The 9,509-nt window shown below is 39.0% G+C and overlaps 1 protein-coding gene across 2 annotated transcripts in view; it reads left to right on the plus strand.

The window, feature by feature from the left end:
* Positions 1-9,509, plus strand: part of LOC134855160 (von Willebrand factor A domain-containing protein 3A-like) — a 190,794-nt gene that overhangs the window by 51,489 nt on the left and 129,796 nt on the right. The gene's annotated exons all lie outside the window — the stretch shown is intronic.

The following is a 9,509-nucleotide window of genomic DNA, read 5'->3' on the forward strand; positions in this document are numbered from 1 at the left end:
TACGCAGAGGAGGACTGGCAAGACCCCGAACAAATGGAGGTCCCCAAGAATTTGGAACCGGATCTTCCATTTACGATACAGACTCGACAGAGTGACAGGAAAAGACCCACGAAGAAATATAATCCTTACGGAGACGACTTCGTAGTGGACAGGATAGATCTAAGGAAGATAGTGGAAGAAGTAGTGGGTCTAGAAGAAATAACCGTGTCACAGGACATTAACATAGTCGATGATCACGACAAGGAGTGAGTCGATGACCGGTCCAAGCCCGAGGTAGAATTCGACGACGAGCAACAGCAGGCATGGGAACAAGATTTGTCGAATTTGCGTGTCTTGGAATGGCTGAACGAAATAATGTCGGACCCAAAGGAGACCAGTGTCACGATTCAAGATGTAGATCGTGGAAGCATGAAATACGTAAAAACCGAAAGGGATGATCCCTCCTGGGCTGCCCAGGAAGGACCATTACTCGTTCCGGCTTCCAACCTCGATTTGATATCCGGTATGCGATCGACGGGGAAGTCGATGGATATTTTTGTCCGGGGAGTGGGGGTGGGACTTACCCACACTGAAATATTGTTAATAAGAATAGCAAGAGAGACAGGTTATCTAGAAGCAGAAACAGACGAGGACCCTAAGAAACCGGACATAGGGAGGGTAGTTGAGTCACATTTTAACTTACCAAATGAATACTCAAGTAGCATAACGTTGACAGATAGGGATTTTATACTCACGAAAAGAACATGTGCGATAGCGATCACAGCAGACATGAGTTTTAAAACAGCGTTAGCAGCGGATTTTTAGCGAAAATATAAAAACATAGAATTCCTTTGAAAGCAGAGTCCAGGAATAGGAGGCGTAGCAGCTTTACCTCCGGCGGCGTCACAGATACCGTTAAATTACTTATGCTTCTTGGTGACAAGGGCGACGGAGAAGCGGCACGTGGACAGGGAGTTCAAACTCAAACTCAAACAGTCAAACATCAAACTCAAACTATTCCTTTCAAACTCAAACTCAAACTGTAGACGTCTATATTCTCAAACATCAAACTCAAACTCAAACCCTGCCTGTTTTTGTGTAGGTTTTTTTCCGTAAGAAAATCGCGCATTATTTTTTAATTCCGTGGATCTTTGACATTCTATTACTATCAGGCATTTCGAATCGGAGTCGAATAATCGGTTCGAATAATTTCAGTGCTGTGAATGTCGGGAGAGAATGCTAATGATGCAATCCTGCGCCAAGAATGGAAGAAGCCGACTTCTACAAGCAATTCAGTTCATGATTTTTATTTGGTTGAATATGTTGGTGGACTGAAAAAAGATCGCCGGAAATGTATTAGATGCGGTATTATTATTTGTGCCAAAAATAGTGGCACAACAACGTTGAAGAGGCATACCACTACTTGTAGAAAACGTTCCGCTAAGGATTGTCTAATCAATCATTAGTCGATTTTGTTCGGTTGCCAAAGCGTGAATCTAAAAAAGGCAAAGATGAGGCCGTCGGTTTTGCGATTGAATCAGTGTTGGGGAAGTGGTTAAACCAGAACAGTGTAGTGAACGCTATTGTTAACGGGCATGGAGAATTTTACGATAAAATGAAATCATTGTCTGAAATCACACCTATTGCCGATGATCATGATCATGGATATTCTGTACAGCCAACGCTGGACTTTGACGCTTTTAATGTGGATGATGATAAACAATCATTCGATATAGACGTGGCCATGAAATCGTTCAGACCTACAAGTGCCGACCCAGAGAGGCTTTTCTCTTTGACAAGAATTTCTCGAAACTTTTTGCAAAATCGCATGTTGCCCGAAAATCAAGCAAGAAATGCTTTCTTGAATAAAAACTGCTATCTCTTTAACTGATTTACTTCTGTTACTTGTTAATTGCTACTGTTGCTAATTGTTACTATTAATTGCCAATAAATGGTAGATTTTTGTTGTTTTGGTTTAAATGCAATTTGGTCATTTTCAATAGAATCTACGCAAAAAACGGTGTATGTCATGCCAAGGTTAAAGACATGAAAATTGAGTGTCAACATAAAAAATTCAAACTCGAACTCAAACATCATTTCACTGTTTGAGTCAAACTCAAACATCAAACTCAAACAGAATTTACTCAAACTCAAACTTTAAAATCCAATGTTTGAATTCCCTGCACGTGGACCCGGAAAATCTAGTCTTATCCTTGACGAGATTGAGAGACTTCCTTGTGGAAAGGGAATTGAAGGAACTCTCGCTTCCAGTGTACGATCCGAACCGAGGAAGACTGCATCCACGGGAGCTGTATGCACTGATAAACGTAATTTTCTCTGATACTAATATACAAGTATAGTAGTAGTAGTAGTAGTAAAAGACTTTAATTCCATTGGTGGATACAGGGTTAATATAAATATTGAATGAACTTACGATCGACAATTTTTACAAAAACATTTGACAAAGAATGTGCATGATCTGTTTATATCAAACAAAGTTGAAGTTTTAAGCAGTAAAAATTTATTCAGTTTTGATTTGAACATTCCCAGGGGCATGTCGAAAGATATAATTTTCAGACGCAGAAGTTCATTGGCAGCACGGGGAGCTCGTACGAAGAAGTTATCGTCAGTTTTCAATTTCCTCGTGTTCGGTATGACGAATAGGCCACTCGTAGCGGAACGCGTAGGAAGCGAGCTGGTTGCACTTTTGCAGTCAACATCAATAACATTGTTATGGAGCTTCCAAAGTAGAAGAATTTCAACTCTAATCAATACATAGCTAATTGGAAGCATATTCAGATTTAGTAGCCCTGAAACATACGATGAACATTTCTTGATCCATCTTAGAACTTTGTACTGGAACAGTTCAAGCTGATGTAATAGTGTCAAAGAAGGGCACCATGCAGGAGCACCGTAAAGTAAGATTGACAGAATGAGAGTATTGTAAAGTAACTTTTTTCGACTGCAGGATACCGAGAAAGGAATATTTCGTTTCAGAAAATAAAACAATCTGGAACATTTTATCAACTTAGTATTCAGATGGGATTTCCAGGAAAGATTGTTGGAGACTATGATACCAAGATCTTTAATTTCATCAACAAATGGTAAGATGTCTGATCCGAGCAAGAATTGGATAGAATCATCATAACCACCAAAGTTCAGAACTTTACATTTGGCAGAATGAAACTGTAAGTGATTGTTAGTTGACCAATTAAAAAGAGAATCGATATCTTTTTGAACTAATGATGGAGCAGATGAGCTATTAATCTTCAGGTCGTCTGCAAATAGATAAAATTCACTATTTAACACATCATCGGTCATATCATTTATAAATAAAATAAACAGAAGTGGGCCGAGAACACTCCCCTGAGGAACGCCCGAGGTAACTGGCTGAGGAGACGAAATTGATTGATTTATTAGCACACACTGATACCGGTTTGTCAGATAAGATTCAAACAACTGGAGAAATTCAAAATCAAAGCCGAGTATAACAAGTTTAGCAAGTAACAAATGATGCGGTACTGAATCAAAAGCTTTTCTCACATCAAAGTAAATGGCTAGTCCAGGAGAATTTTTATCGCAGGAAGAATAAATTGAGTCGAGATAGATGATCAATTGGCTGATAGTACTGCGCGACTTCATGAAACCATGTTGCTGACGTTTGATTAGATGTCTAACTTTTGGATAAGTAAAGTTGAAAAGAATTCTTTCCAGGATAAGGGAAATTCGTGGTAAAATACTAATTGGTCTGTAGTAAGTAATGTCATTGCGAGCATCAGATTTGTATAAAGGGGTAACAAAAGAAGTTTTCCACTGACTAGGCCAGTTTTTGTGTTTCAATATCCAGGCATATAAATCGTAAACGAGGGGTGATATGATATCAGAGCAGTGAGATAACACGAAAGAGGGAATATTATCCGGACCAGTATTACTAGTGTCGGGACAGTAATTCAAAAATGATTCAATATCAGGTAATGATAAGTTAAGATCGTTTAAACAAATCGAAACATTGGAGAACAAGTCTGGCAGTGTGAACATTTCTTGGTCATTGAAAACTGATGCGAAGAACTTGTTGAATCCAGTAGCTTTTTCGAGTTCAGTTGTCAAGGAAATATTGCCGTGATACATGATGGATGGAAGGGCAGAATTATAACCGAGAGTTTTGAGGAGCTTAAAACATTCGCTCGTAGAAGAAAGATTGAACTGATTAATAAAGACCTCTTTGTCCAATTCAATTGATTCAGAAAGATATCTAGTGATATCTTTCAATTTAATTGCCTGCAAATAAGAATTTTCTTTTTTTAATTTGCGAAGTGTTGTTTCTTTCTGATTAATTAAATGAACAGTATGCGAAGAATAAAATATCGGCAACACCTTCCTTTTGGAACGTTTTAATTTAATGGCAGACTTGAACGAGCTATTGAGAAGACTATACCACTTATCAGCATAGGACTCTATTGTGCAAGAATTAAGAGATACCAAATTGTACATAGATTGAAGATAAGTATTGAAAATTTGGATGTTAAAAGAAGATTTGGAATAGGAACTTTGCAGCTCACAAGTCGGATGGACAGAATTAAAATTAAAGAAAATGGGGTAGTGGTCGGAGAAAATTTGATTGCCAACTGATACAGGTAAGTTTATTTCATTAGAAATAACGAGATCTAGGATATTTTTGTTCTTATGTGTCGCTTCAGTAACAAACTGCAGAAAACCATTTTCGATAATGATTTCAAGAAAAGAGCGTTTATTTGTAGAAGAAGAGGAGTAAGTATTCCAATCAATAGAAGGAAAATTAAAGTCCCCGAGAAGGTAAAAATTATAGGTATTTCCGTATCCGTATTGCTGTAAAATTTCTTCAATCTTCAACAAGTAGGACTCAATGCAATTTAGGAGGAGTTGAATATTAACAGAATAAATAGAAGACATGGGAGGGTTATAGATGAGAACAAAGAAGGAGGGTAGTTCGCTTAATACAACACATGAAACGGCAAATTCAAATGACGGAATGGTAATATTCATAGCTTTGAGAGGGTCGTTGGCCGATTGTGCAATAAGTAGACCACCGTGCTGTCTTCGTTCTCGATCTGTTCTACATATAGTGATATAAGAAGAGCCAAGAAAAATTTCAGAATCATCAATGTCGGGATTAAGCCAAGTTTCTGTAAGAAACACCAAAGAAATCAAATTAGTATTACAGAGACTAATTAATTCGTATCTCTTATCGAGTGGACATATAGATTGACAATTTAACAGTAAGCAATTCGTAGATTCTAGTCAATTTGAGGATATGTCAACTGGCGCGCCTTTATAGTAAAGTTTAAGATTTTTGATTCGAAAATCTTTCTTGTTTTTCGCCTCGGAAGTAATCATTTGATATCGTTTGGCCAGAAGATTTTTCTCAGTTTGACGATCCGAATGTGAAAGGAACTTTTTAATATACACTCGGTTAATGTAATTCTGAAGGTAGTGACTACGAGCAAAGCAGTTATTTAAGAATCGGTCATTAGAAGTTGTAACAAGGAGGGGTCGACATCTTGGTCTATCAGAAGCTAATTCATTTGGAGAAGATTTAGTAATCTTTCCAAGGCGTCGAATCGCAGTGATATTATTCTCTGGATATAATATTACATAAGAAATATTATTTAAGTATAGGCTGAGTTTAGGTTGCATGCAGAGTGTGTTATGTGTTCATACCAAGAGTGTGTTATGTGTTATGTTATTAAGATCCTGGGTAAGAAGGAATTAGTGACCATGAATAACCGAATGATGATCTTAGGAATAGATCCGAAGTTTGGACTGTCAATTCTCATATCAAATTCCAAAATTTTAGCAACGAATTGATTTTAATAATTTTAAGGATCAAAATCTTTTTATCTGACTGTTTTAAATAAGTTTTAATACAAAATTAGTTCAAATTTGACAAATGTGATTTCGCGACCTCTTTTCCAGATCCTGATTGATCTTTTAATCATTCACTTCATTTCAATTCATCAAACTGATAATAGAATCGAATCCGAAAGAACATGGACAACTTTGATTTGAACGAGTACATGGACCTGGCAGAGGCGTACGTAGAACCGATGATAGATGCGATCTATCTTCGGCTGATAGACGATAAGACGAATCGTGAAGGTCAGAAGATTCTGGAATTTTTAATTTTTAAAGTTCGAATGATGACGTCACACTTGTGAGAAACGTCGAAAAGGCCATTTTTGGAAAAAAAAGAAGAAAAACACAACAACAATAGTTGCGATAGAATTAACGACGAGAAAATAACGAGATACAACTGGGGATTATCAGAGACCGCTCCGAGTTGTAACGACTGTGTCGCTACAATCGTTACAGAGCAATTCACGCAAACGGTGAAGGGTGTTGGGACAGTATGTGTCCAGCCTTCTCGAAAGGAGATAAGAACGTTATTTCCCCGGATTCCAGAATCCGGAGGGGTCTCGAGACCTGAACTCAAACTATTTTATACAAACTTTTAGCTTCCTGGTTATGTCCTGAATTGAATTTAATTGACATCCAGATTAATTTTCAGATAATGAGAAGCTAGGAGTTGAGGGAAAGGGTTGATACATCTTCGATGGAGATTATGTTTATCTACTGAACAAACATCTTAGGAATAAAACATCAATGTTGTGTAAAGCTTTTCAATGAAATAATCACCATCGTCAGACACTGAAATAAAAGCTTGTATAAAAATGTAAAATGTACATAGTTTAACAAGGTTAAACATTAAAAACAAAGTGAATAAAATTCGCTATGATATGTGAATATGAAAGCAAGCCAGTTTACACTGGAACAAAATACTCTTCTATAATTTCAGAGTCAGCTCTAGGCTGCGAAACTCATCCCGCGTGTTCAGGCCGGGTTTCATTCTAGCGATGTGAATTGCCTCTAGAGTCATCAGTTTTCGGACATCGTTCGCTCTGTCTATGATCTCCGTTGTAAATTGGGTGTCTCCGGTGCAGATTCGAGTATGTTCTCCTACAGGCGAAGATGATCTTCGGTGTTCTTGCAGTCTTGTGGTCAAATGACGGCTTGTTTGGCCGACATAGCTGGCCATGCAGCCAGGACATGATAATTTGTAAACGACCCGACTGGCAAGAGCTTTGTCTATCTTCGATTTTAAGTTGGGTAACACACTTCTCATTTTGTTCGTGGTAAAAACGACCGACGTGTTCGCCACAGCTCTCAGTTTTTTAGCAAACCTGTCAGATATACTGCCTCGATATTGCATTGAGAATATGGTCTTTGTTTCGTGTTTTTCCTTGTTTATCGGTTGTTGTCTTGGTGTCTCATTATTACTACTGAGAATCTTGTGGAGCGTCGATCTTACTATACCGTGATAGAATGCTGGCGGGTATTGGTTCGCTTCCCATGTTTCTATGGCCTTCTCCAGGCCCATGTGAAAGTCAGTCCAGGTTGATGTTGAGTTATTTATGCGATGAATTGTCCCCTCTATGATATTTTTCTTGTATCTGATCGGCGCACATGCTCTAAACGACAAAATCAGACCTGTATCCGTTGGTTTTGAGTACCAGGACGTTTTAATGCTGTTAGAGACGTGGTGTATTTGCATATCCAAAAAGGCTATTTTCCCATCATCCTCCTTTTCCACTGTAAATTGCAAGTTTTGATGCAATTTGTTAACACTCGTCATGAGCCTTTCAATATCGCTTTTTCGAATGCAGCGGATGATATCGTCCATGTACCTTGCAAATAACTTTGTCTCTTGTTCCGTATGCCTGTCGCAGTTCCATTCGCGGTCTTCCAACTCCTTGAGCTCTCGTAAGGAGATCCCCACACATTGTCTGTGGTACCATCGATTGCAGATGTCACAGCAGATGGCGTTTCTTTCCCATGTGACTTCACTCTTACAAATTCCACATTCGGTTGCATTCTCTAGAAGTGGTGAATCTCTTGATAACGTATATTCAAATTGTTTCAACCATATGTTTGCCAATATGACAGCTAATGCCGCACCCATTGCCACGCCGTCCTTCTGAAGATACCATTGGTTGTTAGCCCAGAATGATACATTTTTTACTGTTAGTTGCAACAGCTTTTTGAACGTTCCTTTTGACATTTCAGGCCGCGTGTTGTCGTTTGAATATAGACGCCCAACCGCGAGGTCAATGGCTTCATCTACAGGCACGTTTGTATAGAGGCTTACCACATCTAGGGATATGATCTCTTCGTCTTCTGCGAGCGTGATACTAGAGAGGCTATCCTTTATCTGTTTGGTCGATGTTTCGATATTGGCCCCTTCTACCTGTTGGAACATCGCTGCCAAGCGTTTGTCCAAGTTGGCGTAGCAACTCCCTGGTAGTGACAGGACCGGCCTTAATGGAGTCTGGTTCTTGTGAACCTTAGCCAATCCGTATAGTCTGGCTGGTTGTGACCCCGTTGCCTTCACTGACTGGTAAAAATCCTCCGAGATCTCGTTATTTTGCCGTAGTGCTACCAATTTTTTGTTGAGTGCGTCCTCCAATTTTATGGCATAATCCTTTTTTGTGTTTTTGGATGTGATTTTTTCAAATTGTCTGCCATCCAGTATTTGATTTAAACGTTCCATGTAATCACTTTCGCTCATCAGACAGTAGCCTGCACCTTTGTCAAACGGCACCGCTTTCAGGCTTTCTCGTTTAAGGTATTGACGTACCGTGCGAATAAGCTTGTCCGGTTTCTGTTTTTTGGCCATCCTCGTGTACCAATGTGCCGTAGAGTTGATCTCGTTCAACTGTTCGTTATCCATTCCATTGCATTTGGCTCTATATAGAAACGCGTCGACATCTGATAGAAAGTGTGTCTCTTTGAATGTGTCCATTACAGGATGTTTTGGACCCAATGATAAGAAATCAACGACATATTGTGGTGGTGTTATGTCCCCCACCACCCGAACTGTGTTTCCAACACCTCTCAAAGGCTTGTCCTGTTTTGCCGCGAGGGACGCTAGCTTCTTCGCATGTGTGTTCATAGTTATGCGGTAGAATTTATTGATTTCAATCCTGCTGTGCAACATGATGCTGGGGACAGGGATACCTCCACCAGTCTTCAGAGCATTTCTGGCGTCTGTAAGCTGCACATCCAAGTCTTTTGTTTGTTGAACCGCCGTTGATATATGCCTTCTCAGCTCTCGCTTCTGAAAGTTGTGGACAGCTGTCTGCTCGAAGATCCCATTTTTTGGCAGTCGAAACATCAGAAACTTGGGTATTAGGTCGTTTCGGAGGCATGTTCTCAGGAATGATACCCGTAGCCGATTATTCTCAAACTTTTTCCTTGCTTTAACGTACTTCAAATAAAGTAGCCATTTGTTTGTTTGTCCCAATCTCTTCTTTAAAAGTCGCCACGATAAAAACATTGATCCACAAATATCTTAGGAATAAAACATCAATGTTGTGTAAAGCTTTTCAATGAAATAATCACCATCGTCAGACACTGAAATAAAAGCTTGTATAAAAATGTAAAATGTACATAGTTTAACAAGGTTAAACATTAAAAACAAAGTGAATAAAATTCGC

Source organism: Symsagittifera roscoffensis, chromosome 10 (assembly GCF_963678635.1).
Source record: "Symsagittifera roscoffensis chromosome 10, txSymRosc1.1, whole genome shotgun sequence".
In the NCBI taxonomy this organism is placed as follows: Eukaryota; Metazoa; Xenacoelomorpha; order Acoela; family Convolutidae; genus Symsagittifera; species Symsagittifera roscoffensis.